General features: G+C 46.8%; 1 pseudogene; it reads right to left on the bottom strand.

The window, feature by feature from the left end:
* Positions 1–1,513: 1,513 nt before the first annotated feature.
* Positions 1,514–12,497, bottom strand: LOC144674637 (tubulin alpha-1C chain-like; annotated as a pseudogene).
* Positions 12,498–22,412: the final 9,915 nt, after the last annotated feature.

Here is a 22,412-nt window from a genome sequence, read left to right as displayed (position 1 = left end):
CCTCCCTCCGACTCTTCTCCCAGAATTTACTCACCAAGCAGCTGCTTTTTGTTTAAAATCCACTTTCAGAAGGCAGGTCTGGTGCACTCCTGAAGGCACTGCCTCTTCCTCTCTTTTTTTTTAGGTTTGAGGCTGAGGGAGGGATGGAAACACTACAGCAATGTAATGTTTGGGGCTATTCCGATCTTTGACAGTGGTTCATCCTCGATTACCTCCTGAATCACGGTGGCTGCGATGACTTCTCCCCGAATGCTTCAGTCACTTCTCACCAGCGCCGTCAGTTGGATTTTGACCTGATTGCATTTTCTTGTGTAATCCATATCTTGTAACGATATGAATTGATGATGGAAGTGTCGTCCGCTCCAATAAGGCAAGTTCCTGATCATAGATGTTCAACGAAACTATTACCATAACGACCAGTGGCAGAACCATCCACATCCTGATGTGAGGTTCCAGGTCGTGTTAAATGAGGTGAGGAGGTTCGGCAACCAACTCATTGTTGATTGATAGTCGGCTCGCATTCTGCTCCTGGGCTAGGTGCAGCTTGAAAAAGTGATAATGGTAATCCTGAATGGGCTGGGCAGAGTGCCTCTCCTCCTCCCACTATATCAGTTAGAGTCTGTACCCTCGGGAATCTATACCAGTGAGAATCTGTACGCACAGGAATCTATATCAGTGAGACTCTGTACCCACGGGAAAATATGCCAGCGAAACTCTGTACCCATGGGAAGCTATAACAGCGTGAACCTGTACCCACGGGAAACTATACCAGTGAGACCCTGTGCGTACTGGAAGCTACACCAGTGAGACTGGGTACCCACAGAAATCTATACCAGTGAGATGCTGTACCCACGGGAAGCTATACCACCGAGTCGCTGTATCCAGGATAACCTATGCCAGTGGAGCTCTGTACTCTTGCCAATCAATTCCAGTGAGACTCTGTGCTCACAGGAAGCTTTGCTATTGAGGCACTGTAGCACGAGAAGCAAAACAAGTGAGATGCTGTTCCCATGGGAATTTATACCAGTGAGACTTTGTAGCAGAGAAAGTTATAGCTGTGAGACCCTGTACTCACGGGAAGCTGTGCTAGTGATACTGTGTGTACATTGGAAGCTATAACAGTGCGGCCTTGTTTCTAGGCGACTCTGTAAGTGAGTTTTGTCTACCAAGAGGAAATGCTCTTGATGGGCTGGTAGTCGAAATAACCTATAATTTCAGGTCCCTTAAAGATGTGTACTCACTAAAACCTGTACCCACCGTATCCTTGGCAGCCCATAGCCTTCACAGCCTCTAGCCACAAGATTTCTTCCCCTAGAACCTGTCCCGTTCAGAGCACATTCCCACAAACCTGCACCCTAGTGAACCAGTACCCAAGGTATCCGGTACCCAAGATAGGCTGTACCTTCGTCAGTCTGTACCCCCTACAATTTATACTGACGAGAGCTTGTTCACACGCGGCCGGTAACCAAGAATTCTGCACCCAAGAAAAACACTTGCATTTATATAGTGCCTGTCACAACCACCTGATGTCCCATAGTGCTTCACCATAAATGTGCTTTTTTTCAAGCGTTGTCACCATTGTGAATCCGGGAATGCACAAGCCAATTTGTGCACAGCTGTGGAATGATAACCAGATATTGGAGATAATTTTCGGGTAGGTGACAGAATTGTTCCATATGTTACTGGGCGAATAATCCAGGGAGGCCTGATTAATAATCGGAGATGCGAGTTCGAATCCCAACATGGCAGTTGAGCGAAGTGGGTGGGGGGTGCGGTGCGAGCCGTTGCCGGGCCCTGGAACGGGGAGCGGGGTGGGGCGTGATTCGTTGGAACTTAAGTTCAATCACTTAAATACATTTATAATAAAAATGTAGTTTCAGAAACATCGACGGCTAAAATCCCTCGAATTGTTAGGAAAGGCCATCCACATCACTTCTGTAATTTAAGGAAGGATATCTGCTCACGAGGGGAAACATCCTTTCAAATTCACTCTGTCAGCTCCACTCAGGACTTGGTCTGGCTTTCTCCTGCCACAGTTCATATGTTGATGTTGCTAATTGGAAGGTTAATTATATTGTTAGGATACACAAGTTAAAAGCATTGTTTCGTTTAGTACTTTGACCAGATATAAGTAGGGGACCCTTCCCCATCAGCTGGACACCGCAGGGGCTGGACTGCTTCACTGGACACAAGAATAATATTTTAATTTGATTTAATAAGTTTACTTTAGAGTTTGTTTTTTGTTACAGTGTCCCTTTAAGGGCCCGTGAATTTGTATAATTAGTTAATTCATTTTTTAGTATGCTTTATTTTGTTGATATATTCAAACTAGCTATGACTAGGGGATAGCTCCGGCAATGGGTGTGAGGGGAGATCTATGAGAACTGAACAACTCAGTAAACTCGCTCAATGAAGAAAAGCTCTGCAGCTTGGTGTAAACTTCACTAACCGACTTGGGTCACACTAACAGATGCTGCCATTGCTTCTTTTACCAGTTGCCTTAAATCTGTGCCCTCTGGCTCTCGATTCTTCCACTGCGGACAACTTCTGTAATAGCAGAGGAACTATCTTGACTCCATTCGGACACCAATCAAAAAAACTGATGGTGTGCAGGCTCTTCATGGTGGTAATGCCGGCATTAACCTCCTGAGCCATTACGTCTTCTCGGTACAGCATGCAGCATGCCATGTACTTGCCCTGGTGGGGTTCAAAATTCACCATCTGGATGCCTGTCTTGATATTCAGTGATATTGGTGATATTCAGCATGGTGTGGCGGTCATTGTACTGCACCTCTTTGTGTATCAGTGGTGCGTACGTTACCAGCCGGAAATGGATGCGTGGATCGGGGACCAGGTTCATCTGGAACTCCATCAGGTCCCAGTTGAGAGTACCATCGATGCGAAGTGACCCTGTGATGGACGAGACGATCTGCGCCACCCAGCGTTTGACACTAATACAGGTTGGCTCCTCGATCTCGAGGTTGCGCCGACATACGTCGTAAATGGGCTCATTGTCCACCATGAAGGTGCAGTCAAAGTGTTCGTGGGTCCATTGGGCGACCAGCACGGAGCTGTGCGACTCGACCACCCTGGTGGAGGCCTGGGGAGGAGGATAAAGAGAAAACTCCAGCTTGGCTTTCTTGCTGTAGTAGACGGAGAGACTCTCCATGAGGTGGGAGGTAATGCCTGATCCGGTCCCACCCACAAAACTATGGAAGATGAGGAGCCCCTCCAGTCCTGTGCATTGGGCAGCCTGTAGTGTAGAGGAAAGAAAATCAAGGTGAACAGGCTTAAATTCCATGGAGAGTTTGCACAGATCGGGCTTGTATTCCCTCGAGTATTGACGGTTAAGGACCTGATCGATGCCTTTAAGATGGTCAATGGATTTAGCACAGTCAATAGAGAGAAGCTAATTCCTCTGGTGGAGGTGGGCTGAGGTGGGGCAGAGCAGGAGTCCAGAATAAAGGGGAAGAATCTTAAAACGAGCGCCAGACCTTTCAGGTGTGATGTCAGGAAGCACTCCTTCAGATGAAATCCAGAACTCTCCCCCACCACCCCGCCCCCCAACCCACCCCCCATTATGATGTTGAGGCTGTTGGGAAAGAGGGTAAATTAGATATTTCAAACCCAAGATTGATAGTTTTTTTTGGGGTAAGGCGATTAAGAGGTACGTTACCGAGGCGGATAGATGGAGTTAAGATACATATCAGACATGATCCGAATGAATGGCAGAAAAGGCCGGGGCGACTGAATGGGCCTCCTCCTCTTTCTGTGCAACAGGCTCGAGGGATGACTAGCCTCCTCTTTTCCCTGCGTAACAGGCTCGAGGCACATTATGGGCCTCCCCCTGTTCCCGTGTAAAATCGGACACTGTTTTTGGATTGGCTGCCGTGCCTTTTGCTGCCTGGGTCCCAAGCTCTGGAATTCCTTCCCTAAGTCTTTGCTCCTAACTTCTCCTTTAAGATGCTCTTTCAAGCTGACCTCTTTGATCAAATTTTACTCATGCATTATAACAGCTTGTTACATGGATCTGTTTCAAATATGCTTTGATAACTCTCCATTGATGTCCTATAAGTTTGCATCATTACATTAATTGCGCTGTGCAGTTTGCAAGCTGCTCATTTTGACATCTGAAGATGCGGAAAAAGAGTGAGAGAGAAAGAGGCGGGTTGGTGGGTTGGGTGGGGAGAAATGCCGGAACTGTAGCTTAAATGAGGACTGGAGTTTTAAAGTTATCAACAGCAACTCTTAATTACCCCGCTCAGGTCGAGAAATGCTGAGACAGGGTCTCAAATCTCGGTACAATGATAGCTGTACAATAATCATTCCTGCCCTGAACTCGGGACTTGTACATACCAGTGTCATGGGGTAGAGCAGCGAGTGGTGACTGGAACTGGTGTCCCAGATGAATTGGCTGCCACTGATCACCACCCAGGTCTGCAGAGGGTGAATGGAGATTGGATGGGTGAATGAATCACGATGAACAAACCAATGCAAGGTAAAAGGGACCTGAGAACTCATACCTGACAAACCAAGTTATTGCTCATGAATAACCTACCAACTTGCGTATGCGATCCAAGACCAGGTCGAAAATCTCCTTGCTGATAGAGCAGTGGCTCCAGGCGTAGTTATTTACCGCATCCTCTTTCCTGGTGATGAGCTGCTCGGGGTGAAAGGGCTGCAGGTAGGTGCCGGTACAGACCTCATCTGGGGGACAGGGCAATGGATGGACAATAGTTAGCTGAGTGTCCGACTCGCTGATCTACATTGGATATAAACTTCTGCTGCCCTGTCTCCAAACTCGCACTGAGTCCCGTTCCTGAATCTCCCACTGTGCACTTTGGTCGACATCAAGCCCTGTTAAGTAGAATTCAATTTTACACCTCGCACCCTTGTTTTCAAATCCCTTCATGGACTCGCACACCCTCCTCCCTATTTCTGTAACTTCCTCCAGCTCCTATAAACCTGCCAATCTCTGTAAAATCCTCCAGCCCCTTCAACCCTCCCCATCCCTGTAACGTCCTCCAGCCCCAATAACCCTCCCTAAATCTGTAACCTCCTACAGCCGCAACAACCCTCCCTATCTCTGTTAACTCCTACAGCCCTTTGAGACTTCTGTGCTGCACCAAGTCCAGCCTCTTGTGCATCCCCCAATTCGCATCACTCGAACATTGGCAGCCTTGCCTTCAGCTGCCCGGGAAGCACCTTGGAGATGATTCTGCTGCTTTAAAGGCGTTTTATAAATGTAAAATGTGGTTATGCCAGCTGCCTTTGCAGAAGGTATGGTTTGCGGTGAAGTGTCCCTGATGTTTTGATGAAAGCAACTCAAACCACAAAGCTTTCACTCGCAAGATTAGGTGACAGTTTGCCAGCTGACACCTTGTTCACTCTGACCATGTATTGAACCATCAGTATTGGCCATGCATGGAGCCAGAAATAAATAGTGCCTGAGGGAACCTCTCATCTTGTTCCTTTACCAAGAGATGCCCTCTCTAGTCCTGGAAATGCAGCTCTGAATAGTGGCTGCTCATTGACTACAATGGTCTTGGCAGGATGTTGTGTAACGAAAGAAGGCTTGCATTTATTTAACACCTGTCACAACCTATGGACTTCTCAAAGTACTTTACAGCCAATAGAGTTTTTTTTTCTGAACTGCAGTCACCTCGATAATGTAGATTTGTGTATTCTGTGTTATAATTTAGGTGGCGTAGTGGAAACGTCACTGGACTAGTAATCCTAAATCTCAGGGCAATGCACTTGGGACACAAGTTCAAATCCCACTCTGACATCTGGTACAATTTATATTCAAATAATAAATCGGGAATTGAAAGCTGGTCATCAGTGATGGTGACCATGGTGGCCATCAACGATGGATGTAAAAACTCATCTGGTTCAGTAATGCCCTTTCAGGAAGGAAACCTGCCACTCCTGTCTGGACTGCATGTGACTCCAGACCCACAGCAGGAGCAATGTCGTTAACTTTTAATGCCCCTCTGAAATGGGCCCCAGTGAGGCACTCCATCCACGGGATTGGTAACAATTGTTGTCCTTGTTGGCAAGGCCCACATACCCATGAAAAGTAAAATTATCTCCATGTAATTTAACTCTTGGGGTCCACGTATCATTCTGGTAAATCTACATTGATCTTCCTCCAAGGTTCCTGATGTGTGGTGCCCAGAGCTGAGCAGAGAAATTCCAGGTGTGGTCTAACCAGGGTTTCTATTGCTGCAGCATCAATTTTACCCCCTTCTAATCTTAACCTCTCTCTTTCTCTCTCTCCCTCTCTACGCTCCATGCCCAGAAAGGGTGTTGGTGAAAATGTGCCATGGATTTGAGTACAGGAATATAGATGTCTTGCTGCAATTATATGGAGCCTGCAACTCGAGCAGTGCAACAGTTTTGGTCTCCTTACCTAAAGGAAGGATATACTTGCCATGGAGGGAGTGCAGCAGATATTCACCACACTGATCCATGGTGCTCAGTTCAATTATGTCTCAGAGCGGCTAGAGGACATCCTGAAGGAGGAGGATGAACAGCTAGTAGTCGTGGTACATACTGGTACAAATTACATAGGTAAAAAAGGGATGTGGTCCTAAAAGCAGAATATCGGGAGTTAGGAAGTAAGTTTTAAAGTAGGACCACAATGGTAGAGATCTCAGGTTTAATACCAGTGCAACGTGCCAGTCAGTTTAGGAAAAAGCAGGATATATCAGATGAATACGTGGCTGAATTGAATGAGTGAAGAAGAGGGTTTCAGAATCCTGGGGCATTGGGACCGGTTCTGGGGGAGGTGTGACCAGTAAAAAATGCATGGGTTATACGTGCACAGGACCGTGACTGATGTCCTAGGGGGAACATTTGCAAGAGTAGTTGGGGGTTCAAATAAAATGGCAGAGAGATGGGAACCTATGCAAGCCAGAAAGTGGATAAGAAGAGTGATAGTCAGAGAAATCGAGGGCAAGAATCAAACAGTATATCGTTGAAAAGTAGTAGGAACGGGACAAGTAATGTTAAAAAGACAAGCCTGAAGGATTTGTGCCTTAACGCGAGGAGCAATCACAATAAAGTGCATGGATTAACCGCGCAAATAGCTGTAAAAAGGTATGAAAAAGTCGGGGTTATGGAGACATGGCTGCAGGCTGACCAGGGATGGGAACGGAACATCCATGGGAATTCAGTATTGAGGAAGGACAGACAAAAAGTAAGAGGCTGTGGAGTTGCAGCGTTTGTGAAAGAGGAAATTAACGCAATAGTGGGGAAAGATATTAGCTGCAATGATGGGGAATCTGTATGGGTAGAGTTGATAAACACGAATTGGCAGAAAACGTTAGTGGGGGTTGTTTATAGACCTCAAAACTGTAGTGGTGATGTTGGGTATGGCATTAAACAGGAAATTAGAGAGGCATGTAATAAAGGAACATATGTAATTATGGATGACTTTAATATGTAATTAGATCGTGCAACACAAATGAGTAACAATACCGCAGAGGAGGAATTCCTGGAGTGTATACGGAATGTTTTTCTGAACCAATACATTGTGGAACCAGCGAGAGAACAGGTCAAACTCGACTGGGTATTGTGTAATGAGAAAGGAATAATTGGCAATCCAGAAGTGCGAGGCCCCTTGGGGATGAGCGACAATAATGTGATAGAATTATTCATCAAGATGCAGAGTAACATAGTTGATTCTGAGACTTGTGTCCTGAATCATAATAGAGGAAACTAGGATGGTATGTGGCACGAGTTGGTTATGATGGATTGGGAAAGGTTTCTTAAAGTGATGACGGTGGATAGGCAATGACAAACATTCAAAGAGCGCAAGTGTGAACTGCAAAAATTGTTTCTTCCTGTCAGGCGCAAATGTAAAACAGGAAAGTTGGCCAAACCATAGCTTACAAGGGACATTAGAGATAGTATTAAACGCAAGGAAGAGGCATAAAAATTGGATGGAAAAACAACAGACCGGAGGATTGGGAGTTGTTTAGAATTCAGCAAAGGAGGAACAAGGGATTGATTAAGAAGGGGAAAATAGAGTACCAGAGTAAGCTTGCAGGGATCATAAAAAACTGAGTGTAAAGGTTTCTACAGGTATGTGAAGAGAAAATGATTGGTGAAGACAAATATCGGTCCCTTGCATTCATAAACAGGGCAATTTATAATGGGGAAGAAAGAAATGTCTGACCAACTAAATACATACTTTGGTTCTGTCTTCACAATGAAGGACACAAATAACTTACCGGAAATGTTGTGGAACACAGGGTTTAGTGAGAGAGAGGAACTGCAAGAAATCAGTATAGTAGGGAAATTGCATTCAGGAAATTGATGGGATTGAATGCCAATGAATCCTCGGGGCGTCATAATCTACATCCCAGAGTACTTAAGGAAGTGGCCCTTGAAATAGTGGATGCATTGGTGGTCATCTTCCGAGAGTCTATGGACTCTGAAACAGTTCCTACAGATTGGAAGGCAGCTAATGTAACCGCACTATTTAAAAAGGGAGGCAGAGAGAAAACAGGGAATTAAAAACGAGTCAGCCTGACGTCGGTAGTGGGCAAAATTCTAGACTCCATTACAAAAATGTAATAGCTGGGCATGTGGAAAACAATGGCAGAATTGGACGGTCAGCATGGATTTAAGAAAGGGATATCATGCTTGACAAATCGACTGGATTTTTTCGAGGATGTAACTGATAGAGTTGATGAGGGGGAGGCGCAAGTGGATGCAGTTTATTTGGGCTTTCAGAAGGCTTTCGACAAAGCTCCATATAAGGGATTGTCGCGTAAAATTAAAACGCATGGGAATGGGGGTTAGTGTATTGAGATGGATAGAAAAATGGTTGGCAGACAGGAAACAAAGAAAAGGAATAAACGGGTCTTTTTTTCCAAATGGCAGTCAGTGCCTAGTGGGGTACCGCAGGGATCGTTGCTGGGGACCCAGTTATTCACAATACACATTAATGATTTAGATGATGGAATTAAATGTAATATCTCGAAATTTGCAGTGACACAAAGCTGGTTGGGAGGGTCAGCTGTGAGGAGAATGCAGAGATGCTTCGGTGTGATTTGGACAAGTAGAGTGAGTGGGCAAATGCAAGGCAGATGCACTATAAATTGGATAAATGTTAAATTATCAATTTTGGTAGAAAAAACGGGAAGGCAGATTATTATCTGAATGGCAATAAATTGAGAGAGGGGAATGTGCAACGAGACCTGGGTGTCCTTGTACAGCAGTCGCTGAAGATAAGCATACAGGTGTAGCAGGCGGTAAAGAAGGCAAATGTTATGTTGGCCTTCATAGCCAGAGGATTCGAGGACAGGAAAAGCGATGTCTTCTTGCAAATGTACAGGGCCTTGGTGAGACCACACCAGGAGTATTGTGTGCAGTTTTGATCTCCTTATCTGAGGAAGTATATACTTGCTATAGAGGGAGTGCAGCGAAGGTTCACCCGACTGATTCCTGGGTAGGTGGAACTGCAATATGAGGAGAGATTGAGTCGATTGGGATTATATTCGCTGGACCTCAGAAGAATGAGGGGGGAAACTCATAGAAACCGATTAAAATTCTAACAAGACTAGAAAGGGTAGATGCAGGAAGGATGTTCCCGATGGCGGGGTAGCCCAACACCAGGGGTCACATTCGGAGGATATGGGGTAGACGATTTAGGACTGAGATGAGGAGAAATTTCTTCACCCAGAGAGTGGTGAGCCTGTGGAATTCGTTACCAAAGAAAGTAGTTGAGACCAAAACATTGTATGCATTCAAGAAGGAGTTACATGTAGCTCTTGGGGTGAAAGGGTTCAAAGGTTATGGGGAGAAAGCGAGAGCAGGCACTTTAGTTGGATAATCAGCCATGATCATAATGAATAGAGGAGCAGACTCGAAGTGCCTAATGGCCTACTCGTGCTCCTGGTTTCTATGACTAGATTGTCCGATGAGGAGAGAGTGAGGATACTGGGCCTGGATTCTTTACACTTTCAAATAATATGATGTGACCTCATTGAAGTGTGCAAAATTCTCCCAGGCTCAATATGCCAGATGCAGAAAGATGTTTGACCTGGCTACTTTGGCTACGGGTGGGGTAGAATTAAAGGACACAGTCTCCGAATAAGGGTAGTCCATTTAGGACTGAGATCAGGGGGGATTTCTTTGTTCAGAGGGTAATTAGTCTTTGGAATTCTCCACTCCTGAGGTCTGTGGAGGTTCAGTTATTGACTATGTTCACCCAGAGATTGACAGGTTTTTTGATCTTAAAGGTATCAAGGGATATGGGGATAGTGCGGGAAAATGGTGCTGTGGTAGAATATCAGATATATTCTCGTTGAATGACGGAGCGGGTTGAAGGGCTGAATGGCCTACTCCTGTTCCCTATGTTCCATTGGATTGGTCCATGGTTATGCTTGGCAAAATACTGGAGAGGTTTGCCACTGCCTTATGAAGGCGGCTGACTAGGACTCTCTCCCGCTCTTACTGCCTGTCATTGGAGCCCGCCTCCCATGACCATCAAGTCCTGAAGTGTGATTTGAAACTAGAGCTTCTGGCTCAGAGGCAGGGACGCTCCCCACTGTGTTTCTGTCAGCTCAGGAAAGGGCCCTGTGTGTGAGTGTGTGTGGTGTCGATCATGTGTAAGTGAGCCGCACTGCAAACCCGGCTGATAACCTTCAATTGGTTTTCAGTGTAATTCTGAGCACAATCAGGGCTGTTTAGCAAGTGTTGCCCTATCGCAGAATCACATCTAATTTTGTACAACAGACAGAAGAACATATCTGACAGCAACTGTGGAGAGAAAGACAGAGTAAATGCTTCCAGTCCATCTGACTCTTCTTAGAGCCATTCTGACTCGAAACGTTAATGTGCTTTTAGCCCCACAAATGCTGTCAGACCTGCTGAGTTTTACGAGCATTTTTTGTTTTTTGTTGCAGATTTCCAGCATACGCAGTATTTTGCCTTTATTTTATTATAGAAGAATCATGTCTATGCACTGTGACTTTTTCAACTAAATTAAAACTTGGGGGGCAGTCATTCCCTGGTTCATTCCCCATGGCAATGCCTTGCCCAATTAAGAGTCAACATGCCTGGTTAGAATTTGAACAAATGCTTGGCAGTTAACTGTTCCCTGTTACATTCTCCATGACAACATCTCTACCAATCAGAGTCCACGTGCCAAACAATCAGCACTCTCTTCTCCATGCAGTATACATTTTCTTTCGCTTTATAATTGGTATTCTTGTGAATCTGCCCTGATGAGTGCAAAGCGAAAAGCTTCGACAGCATATCAATTTTTTCAGCAATACTCAAGTTCTCTGCTAACAAACAACTATTTGTTTTTATTTCTCCATGGGATGAGATTGTCGTTGGGAAACCAAACCTTTATTGCCCATTCCTAATTTCCGCTTGAGAAGATGGTGGTGAGCTGCCTTCCTCAATGCTACAGTCCAGCTGGTATGTGCACACACACAGTGCTTTTAGAAAGAGGTTCCACCTACATAAAAACGCATTAATTTGGAACAGGAGTGGGCTGTTCAGCTCCACGAGCCTGCTCCACCGTTCAATAAGATGCTGATCACTGATCTGGCCGTAACCTCAACTCCACATTCACAGCTACCCTGATAACATTTGCCAAGAAGTTATCCACCTCTGCTTTAAAAATACTCAATGACTGTGCCTCCACCGCTCTCCCGGGAAGAGAGTTCCAAAAACTGTCAACCCACTGAGAGAATAAAATTCTCCTAATTTCTGTCCAAAATTGCAGGTGTCTTATTCTTTAAAATGTGTCCCCTAGTTCTAATATCCTCCACAGGGGGAAACATCCTAGCCACATCGATCCTGTCCACTCCCTCCAGATCTTAAATGTTTCAATAAGATCACCTCTCATTCTTCTGAACTCCAATGGATACAGGCCCAAGCTCTCCAACCTTCCCTCAAAAGGTTAACCCCTATCCCAGGTATCACTCGAGTGAACATTCCCTGAACTGCTTTTACTGGATTTATATCTGTATCTGAACAAGGATTTCAACTTTCCTTACGTTATTTTTCACATCATATTATTTTATAAATCATATCATTTTATATATCAGATATTGTTTCCTACATTAAATCTGGGAGTATAATTCCAATGTACATCATTGCCTATAAAACAATATGGGACATTGTGAAAGCTCCTCCAGAAACCGCAGTCCTTTCTTCCTCCATTTGTTGCACAGACCTTGAGTTTAGCTAAATCCATGAGCAATCTTACCAATAACATTGGGCTCCAAATCGATAAACACGGCTCGGGGAAAGTGTTTACTCGCCCCCGTCTCATTGAAGAAGGTTTTCAAGGAATCGTCGCCTCCTCTGGTGCTCCTGTAACTGCGCATTGTCCCGTCTGTTTTGATCCGGTGCTCCAGGCAATACAGCTCCCTGCAAGCGTTGCCGATCTGCACACCGGCCTTGCCAATGTGGAGCGAAAGACACAGGCGCTGCAGTGGAGAGAACATTTGATTATTTGCATGGGTCATTGTGGGCAGTGCTTGATCAGCTCAGTGGGAGGGTGGAAGGCAGATGTTACACAGATGGCCACTTACTACCTGTCGGCTCCCTCTATGCCGCTCCGTGTACAGTCTGTACTCAACACTCCATTAAATGACCTGTCACACTCCGTCCCTTGCTCTGCCCTTCCAGACCCCCTCTCACAGTACACTGCCCCATTGCCCTGCCTGTACCGGAAGCCACTTTCATCCATAGGGGCAGTTACCCATGCGCAACTTATTCTGTGCTAATCTCCAGCACCCTATGCCCGGCTAACTCATTTGTTGCCCTGTCCGCTTCATCATTCACGGCCTCACGCTCCCTATACTCTTTACATAATGGATCTACATCTCTCTCACTCTTTGTCTCAACACCTCCTTATAGGAATAGAAGCTTAGGAGCAGGAACAGGGCATTCGGCCCTTCGAGTCTGATTCTCCACTCGATAAGATCATGCCTGAACTGACTGTGGCTTCAACTCCACCTTCCTGTCCACCAATCCCCACAACACTTGATTGCCTTCTCCATCAAGAATCCATCTTGAATACATTCATTGTTGCAGCCTCCAATGCTTTCCGAAAAACCCTACTGGTGTCCTTAGCTATTCCTGGCCCCATGCCCTTCGTCATTCCTCCTCATCATTCAGAATCACTCTGCACTTTCATTCCTTCCGATACCTCATTATTCCATGCCCCTTGCCCTCTTTGCCCCGTTTCCCTCATCACTCAGTTCCTTATTTAAATCATTCATGGGATGTGGGCGTCGCTGGCTGGGCCAGCATTTGTTTCCCATCCCTAAGTATCTCTTGTAAAGGTGGTAGTGTGTGCTGTCTTCGTGAACCGCTGCAGACCATGTGGTGTAGGTGCAGCCATGGTGCTGCTCGTGGGGAGTTCAAGGGTTTTGGCCCAGTGAATGTGAAGGCACGACCGATATATTTCCAAGTCAAGATCGTGTGTGGCTTGGAGAGGACCTTCCAGGTGGTGGTGTTCCCCTGTGTCTGCTTCCCTTGTCCTTCTATGTGGTAGAAGTCACAGGTTTGGGCGGTGCTGCCGAAGCAGCCTTGGTGAGTTGCTGCAGTGCATGTTCTAGTCGGTACGCACTGCTGCCACACGGCAGCGCTGGTGGATGGAGTGAATGTTTGTGGATGGCGTGCAAATCAATCAGGCTGTTTTGTCCCGCATGGTGTCAAACTTCTTGAATTATGTTGGAGCTGCATTCATCCAGGAAAGTGGAAGGAATTCCATCACACTACTGACTTGTGCCTTGTAGATGCTGTTTAGACTTCGTGGGGCCAGGAAGTGGGTTACTATCGCAGAATTCCCAGCGTCTGACCTGCTCTTGTAGTCACAGTATTTATATGGCTGGTGCAGTTCAGAATCTGGTCAATTGTAACCCCTGGGTTGTTGATAGTTGGGGAAGCTGAGTTCAATTCTGTCTACCACACTTTCGGAAGGATGTGAAGGTTGCAGAGAAAGAGAGATCAGAAAAGGTTCACGAGAATGGTTCCAGGGATGAGGAGCTTCATTTTTGTCGCTAGGTTGGAGAAATTGGGATTGGTGTCCTTGGAGAAGAGAAGACTGAGAGAGGATTTGATCGAGGTGTTCAAAATGATGAGGGGACTTGACCAGATAAGTTGGGAAAAGCTTTTCCCATTGGCGGAAGGATCGGGAACCAGAGGGACAAAGATTTAAGGCGATTGGTAAAAGAAGCAATTGAGATGTGAGGAGAAGCTTTTTCATGCAGCGAGTGGTTAGGATCTGGACCGAACTGCCTGAGTGTGTGGTGGAGGTAGGATAGACCCAGGCTTTAAAGAGAGAATCGGATTTTTACCTGAAGAGAAGAAAGTGGCAGAGCTAGAGGGAATGGGCAGGTAGAGAGCGGCTATCTGAGTTGTTCTTGTAGAAATACAGCATGGACAAGACAGGCAGAATGGCCTCCTTCTGTTTTTCTTTGAGTACATCGTGGACCATTCGTGCAGGGCACTGGATAACTATTGCAATAACACTACCGCATGCGTCTGTACACCAAAAATGTGGCACTTTTTACATGCACTCCTTCCACGCCCTCTCACATTTACGGCCTCAGTCGCACCAGCTGCCCTTTCTTCTCGTTCCATCCCACCCAATCTATTTAGGACTCTCCTGAACTGTGAGGCATGCGGCACTGAAGGAGGGAGGGAACAGGTGATGAGGCGCAAGCGCATTGCCAGCAACTGGTACTGCAAACATGCATTCTGGCTGAAACCCGGCAGGGATTGGAGAGTAACAGAGGCACACAAGAGTGAGCTGGGCACGCCCACGCAGTGGACACCCACAATCTTGCTGAACTGCTCCTGTTGCGTTTGGAGGGGTCATTGCCCTCACTCCTCAAGTGGGACAGGCACCCTCATACAGCACGGCTTCCTATTTGTCGCTGGCGATAATCCCCACCGTCGGCTCGACTCTTATTGGCTGATGAGCTAATGAGAGGCAAAAAATGCAGCAATCAGTCACTGTTGTATCCAAGCAACCAGAGTTATAATCAAATATAACGTAACACATACGGAAAGAGGAATTAGGAGTAGGAGTATGTCCTTCGTGCCTGCTTCTGTCATTCAACAGTATGTGATTGTGGCACAACTCTCCATCCCCGTCTCCCTCCGACACCCTTTGACTCCCTTGTTAGTGAAGACTCTATCAACCTCTGACATTAAACATATTCAATGAGCCAGAATCCACTGCTCGCTGCGAAAGAGAATTCCACAGACTTACCACCCTCTGAAAGAAAAAATATCTCCTCAACTCCGTCTTAAATCTGAGACCCCTGATTTATTAACTGTGTCCCCTAGTTCTATTCTCTCCCACAAGGGGTAACATCCTTTCAACAATCATTCTGAAAAAACCCTGTAGATCTTCTATTTTCAATAAATCCACCTCTCATTCTTCTAAACGCCAATGGAAAAAGGCCCAACCTGTCAAAACTTAACTCATAAAGTAAACCGTCGTCCCAGCAATCTGTCGAACAATTCACTGAACTGCTGATAATGCAATTATACCCTTTCCAAATAAGGAAATCAAAACTATGCACAGTGCTACAGATATGGTCGCACCAACGCCATGTACAATTTTATCAAATTATCCCAGCTGTTAAATTCCATTGCATTTGCAGTAAACGCCAACATGCTGTGTGCTCATAATCACTTGCTGTAAACCCATCATATTCAATCAGTGACACTCCTACACCCATCACATCCCAACAGTGACACGCCTACACCCATCACATCCCAACAGTCACACTCTTACACCCATCACTAACCCTCAGTGATACTCCGACACTCATCACTTCCCCTTTATGGCACGCCTGCACTCATCACATCCCATCAGCGACACTCCTACACTCATCACATCCCATCAGTGACACTCCCACATCCATCACATTCTCTCAGTGACTTGACTACACCCATCACATGCCATCAGATACATTCCTACACTCATCACATCCCATCTGTAACACGCCCAAATTAGTCACAGCCTTTCAGTGACATCACTACACCCATCACATCCCATCAGTGACATTCCTAAACTCATCAAATTTCGTCAGAAACATGGCTACACCCATCACGTTTTTGACGCTGCAACACCCATCGCATCTGTGACAATACTTACACCCATCACATCCCGTATGTGACACTCCTAATCCAATCACATCCCATCAGTGACACTCGTTACATCCATCACATCCCAACTTTGTCACTCCTAATCCAATCACATCCCATCAGTGACACTCCGACACTCATCACATCCCAGCAGTGACACTCCTACACCCATCACATCCCATCAGTGACACTCCTACGCCGATCACATTCCCTCCATGACACTCCAACATCCATCACGTACCCTTAGTGACACTCCTACACCCATCACATCCCATCAGTGACACTCCTACACCGATCACATCCCATCAGTGACACTCCTACGCACATCACATTCCCTCAGTGACACTCCAACATCCATCACTTCCCCTTAGTGACACTCCTGCACTCAACATATCCCGTCAGTGACACTCCTAATCCAATCACATCCCATCAGTGATACTCCTACGCCCATCACATCCCATCAGTGACACTCCAACGCCCATCACATCCCATCAGTGATACTCCCACACCTGTCACATTCTCTGTGACATTACTACACAAATCTCATGCCATCAGTGACATCCTACACTCATCAGACCCCATCAGTAACACTCACAAACCCGTCACATCCTTTCAGTGACATCACTACACCAATCACATCCCATCAGTAACACTCCTACACCCATCACATCCCATCAGTGACACTCCTACACCCAACACATCCCATCAATAACATTCCTATATATATGACATCCCCATCAGTGACACTGCTGCACCCATCACATCCCATCAGTGACTTTCCTATACCTATCACATCCCATCAGTCAGTCCCCACACGCACCATGCCCTATATGTGAACCCGTGTTGTCTCTGGGACCCTGTTCTGCAAACAAACTGGCCACAGTCTTGACTACAAGTGAAAAAGGGACCTTACTGGCGGTATGCTTGAAAGGAAGATGGGAGCCCGATGTTGGCCGTTGATGTGAGCTCAGCTAAACGATTCTGGTTTGGTCAATGTTTGCTTGACGAAGCCCATCACATGAATGAAGACTGTTTATTCACTGAGACACAAGGGACTTGTAGGCGCTGCTTTACCCAGCATTATAGTGTAGCAACACATTTCCGAAATGACACTAATCCCCACTGAGCTTTTTCATAAAGGCAATATACAAAATGTCACCTCTCAACAAGCCCAAGACTTCCACTAAATGCACCTACCACACAGTGCTGTAGAATCTAATGTACCCATCGCTCTGTTTCAAAGGACTACAGATGATTCTTTGCACTAGAGCTGGCTATTCAGACCCCCTGCTCCTTGCCTGTTTCCGTGCCCCACACCAGTCTCCACCCACCCCCATTTCAGCTCGCCACATCCTCATATCCTTCTATTCCTTCTCCCTCACGTGTTTGTCCAGATACACCCACCCCTCCCTTAAATGCATCGTCACGATTCAGCTCAGCCCATGGGAGTGAGTTCCACATTCTCGCCGCTCTCGAGGTTAATAAGTTTCCCTTGAATTCCCCAACTGGACTTAATAGTGAGTATGTTATATTGATGGCGTCCAAATGTTCTGGTCTCTTGAACTCAGCAACCCCCCTTCCCCCACGACACAAGTGAAAACATCATGCCCAAGTCTACCCAGTTGAAATTCTAGTTGTCCTTTTCTGGGGTCACCCATGAATCTTTGAGTTTCCCACCTGATTGAGAATGCCCAGGACGACTGCCACGAAATACACGACAGCAAGAACAAACTTGCAGAATGTGCATGCAAATGGAAACTGAAGTTCAATATGGATCGGGATAGAGGATTACAACTGGAAGGCGCCACCACTCCTTCATGAATAGGCCTCGTAACAGAGCATACAGTAAAGGAATCTAGGGTTACGTATTCTCAAAACATTACCAGGGGCAACATGGGTCATGGCAACATGGGTCAACAAAGCTATAATAATCACAAATAAAGCTTTGGGGTTGATAATTAGAAAAGTACAATTGAAAAGTAGAGTAGGTGTTTGGAACTTATATAGAACCTGGGTTAGACCTCGCTGGAGTATTGTGCAATATTCCACTTTCCGTATCATACTCGGTACACTGAGCACAGGTCTGGGCTCCATGTCACTGGTCCGATTGTTCCTGTGGCTCTATCCCCAGCCGCCTGCATAGGGTGTCCAACTTCCAAGCCTCCCAGGTTTAAAGCTGCATGGCGGAGCGCTCAAAGAAGCTCAGCGTGACCGTGCTTTGCTCCACCTTCTGGCTGATGAGCTAATCGGGCATCCATCAACAGGAGTGCAGTCGGTAAACGGTATTGCTTTGTAAATGTCCCGTTTCGGCATTAGTTCTTGCTCATGGGTACTCACACTCCATCTTGCAAAGGCACTGCGCCAAGTGTCTGTTGCTGAGATTCTTTCCTACTGTGCCTGTGCGGTGTTCAATGTCCACCTCTTGCAGCTCACCTGTCCCTTTTCCAGCAAGGAATTTCCCCCCACAGGCTCCAACAGGGAACTCACTGTCTGTCGTGAATATCTCTGTGTATGACCAGTCTGTCCTCTTCCTCCATTTTACTTGCACTGCTATTGGGCGGAAATGGAGAAGTCCTCACCTGATGCTACAAACTCGCTGGGACTGTCATCCAGATTAGTTTCCCTACTTGTTAGACAATCAATGCTGTCAGAAGGGCTCACACCTGCAGTCTCCCTAGTGGTTGTAAAGCCACTTTGTCGTGATGTATCCTGGCCTGTTGCAGCTTCCAGCCCCACTGTCCATTGGTGGAGGCGTCCACAAGTGCTGGGGACTTGGAAGGGGAGGGGGATCGTTCACCAAATCATCGGTTGTAGGGTGGCCTTGCTCCAAAGCAGCCCTATCTAAACCCCTGTCTGTAGACACTTACAGCTTGCTTCCATGCAACACCCCTACCAGCGAGTGGGCCACTAGCCTCGTGTGTGCTAACAGACGCCACTGATTCAGCGATCGTAGCTCCTGTGTACCTTCATTCTCCGTGCGAGGATGTGCCAAGATCGTTGGGCACATATCTGCCTCAACACCTGGGTCACAGATACTATGAGGTAAGTGAGACCATCTAGCAGGAGGCTTGTATTTCCGATCCAGCCCACTAGGTCACAACGCATCTCTTGAAAAGTCATCATGATCCGATTCGTTGTCCAGTTAACCTGGATCCCCTCGCTCAGCTGGGCTCGATGGAGTGCCTGGGAAGTTCTCTTCTCCTCAGCGTCAGATCACGTTAACACAACGGTGACTTCCACCTGCTTGCTGCGAACTTCCATCTTCCCGATCTATGATGCTGCCTCCTCAGGCGCCATGGAAATTGAGTTCTTCGCCTCGGTGTTGCGTTGGGCCGGACTTCCCCCTGACTCCGTATTCATTGACCACCGGCCTTTCCAGCTCATTGACCGATGGGGAAACAGGGACGGAATTTATTTGCCCCAAAAACAATCGATGTCCTCAAAAACAAAAAGATAATCCATCTTGACATAAACCTTGATGACAGTGGTTGTGGGGTGGGTGATGTGGGGGACGGTGGGTACGGTGAAAATACTATACTCATTCCGCAGTAGCTGCTGCCCCTGTAGACAGCTAGCAGGTAGTACATCGAAACAACGGTAAACATTCAGTGAACGGGTTTAAATATGGAAGCGGGTGATGCAGGTTGGTGTCGACACACATGCCAGGAGCTTTGACAACACGGGACTATGTCACAATGGCTTCACGCTGGACAGTGTGACGTCAGCATGAATCACATTTCCCTAACTTCAAGTGTTGAGTGAAGAGACAGGGATCAAAGTGCAGGATTCTGCTAATGGAAAAATATAAATAAAGTTTTGCATTTCTTCAGCGACTTTCACCATTTCAGAATGTCCCCAAAGGTAAACCAATAGATTCCTTCTTAATGAGTAGTCACTCTGGTAACGTAGGGCTGCAGTGCAACAGGGTTGAAAAGAATGGCTTTGGAGACAAGCTAAATTTAAGCCTGTAATCCAGTCGGGTATTTGAGGAGGAAATTCTTCACTCAGAAAGCGGTGGGAATGTGGAACTAGCTCCCAAAGGGATGGGAGGAGGTGAATGGTGACGATGAACTTGAGGCGGGTGCAAGGTGGGGGAGCTGGATAAACCCATCAGGCAAAAAGGAATAGAAGGATTCGGGGATGGGGGGGATGAAGTAGTGGGTGGGAGAATGCTGGTGTGGGAAAGATCACGAGTATGGAGCAGAGATGCCGAAAGGCCTGTATCTGGGCTGCCAAACCAGTGCAATTCTACGTAATAGATCAGTGGCATCGTTAATGATCTCTCCGATACACAAGCACCGAGCCTTCGCTTCGCCACACTCCGTTCAATCACCCCCTCTAATTGAATTCAGACACCCCCTAGTGTGGCATCCCTCTCCAGTTCATCTCTGATACATCCCCTGTACTGGATCACTCTCCAGTTGACCTCAGAGACTACCCAGTGTGGGATCCCTCTCCAGCATATCAGAGAAACTCTCCAGTGCAAGACCCCTCTCGAGTTGATCCCTGATATCTCCCAATCTGGGGCCCTGCCCTAGTTGATCTCTGACTCCCCCCTCTCGTTGATCAGAGGCATCTCCAATAAGAGATCGCTCTCTACTTGATATCAGGGACCCTCTAGTGTGGCATCCATCTCTCGGTAATTTCTAAGAACACCCTCAACGTGTGGGAACATTCTCTAGTTGATTTCAGCCACTCCCCAGTTTGGGAACACTTTCTGGTTGATCTCGGAGACTGCACAGTGTGGGATCACTCTCTAGTTGATCACAGACTCTCCCCTGTGCAAGACCACTCTGTAGTTGAGCTATGAAACCACCCGATCTGGGGCACCACCCTAGTTGATCTCTGGCTCCCCACAATGTGGGTTCACTAACGATTTGATAAGAGACATTCCTGGTGTGGAATCCCTCACTAACTGATCTCTGACACAGCTCCAGTGTGGAATCCCTCTCTATTTGATCTCTGACACAGTCCCAGTGTGGAATCCCTCTCTAGTTGATCTCTGACACAGCCCCAGTGTGGAATCCCTCTCTAGTTGATCTCTGACACAGCTCCAGTGTGGAATCCCTCTCTAGTTGATCTCTGACACAGCCTCTGTGGAATCCCTCTCTAGTTCATCTCTGACACAGCTCCAATTTGGAATCCCTCTCTAGTTGATCTCTGACACAGTCCCAGTGTGAGATCCCACTCTAGTTGATCTCTGACACATCCCCAGTGTGGAATCCGTCTCTAGTTGATCACTGACAGAGCCCCAGTGTGAGATCCCTCTCTAGTTGATCTCTGACACAGCCCCAGTGTGAGATCCCTCTCTAGTTGATCTCTGACACAGCCCCAGTGTGAGATCCCTCTCTAGTTTACCTCTGACACAGCCCCAGTGTGCAATCCCTCTCTAGTTGATCTCTGACACAGCCCCAGTATGGAATCCCTCTCTAGTTGATCTCTGACACAGCCCCAGTGTGGAATCCCACTCTAGTTGATCTCTGACACAGCCCCAGTGTGGAATCCCTCTCTAGTTGATCTCTGACACAGCCCCAGTGTGGAATCCCCTTCTAGTTGATCTCTGACACAGCCCAAGTGTGAGATCCCTCTCTTGTTGATCTCTGACAAAGTCCTAGTGTGAGATCCCTCTCTGGTTGATCTCTTGCACAGCCACAGTTTAGAATCCCTCTCTAGTTGATCTCTGACACAGCCCCAGTGAGGAATCCCTCTCTAGTTGATCTCTGACACAGCTCCAGGGTGGAATCCCTCTCTAGTTGATCTCTGACGCAGCCCCAGTGTGAGATCCCTCTCTAGTTGATCTCTGACACAGTCCCAGTGTGGAATCCCTCTCTAGTTGATCTCTGACACAGTCCAAGTGTGAGATCCCTCTCTGGTTGATCTCTGACACAGTCCCAGTGTGGAATCCCACTCCAGTGTTCTCTGACACAGTGCCAGTGTGAGATCCTTCTCTCGTTGATCTCTGACAGACGCAGTGTGAGATCCCTCTACAGTTGATCTCTGCGGAAGGGTTGGATCTTGAACACGCTTTCCCACTAACTGTGCAAGGATGTCATGGGAGACACCAGGTTGTCCATAGATTGAACCATGCTGGAAAATATTATATTAGAACAGTTTTTAGTGACACAGATCCACAGGATCAGACAGAATGAGATCCACTGGATCACATAGAGCCAGATCCCCTGTTTCACAGGGAAATGTCAGATCCATTGGAGCAGAGCGAGTGAGATCCATTGGGTCCAATTGCGTCAGGCCTCACGTTTCTGATAGTGCCA

This window comes from Cetorhinus maximus, unplaced genomic scaffold (genome assembly GCF_964194155.1).
Source record: "Cetorhinus maximus unplaced genomic scaffold, sCetMax3.hap1.1 HAP1_SCAFFOLD_736, whole genome shotgun sequence".
Taxonomy (NCBI): Eukaryota; Metazoa; Chordata; class Chondrichthyes; order Lamniformes; family Cetorhinidae; genus Cetorhinus; species Cetorhinus maximus.
This window is presented reverse-complemented; position numbering and strand designations above follow the sequence as displayed.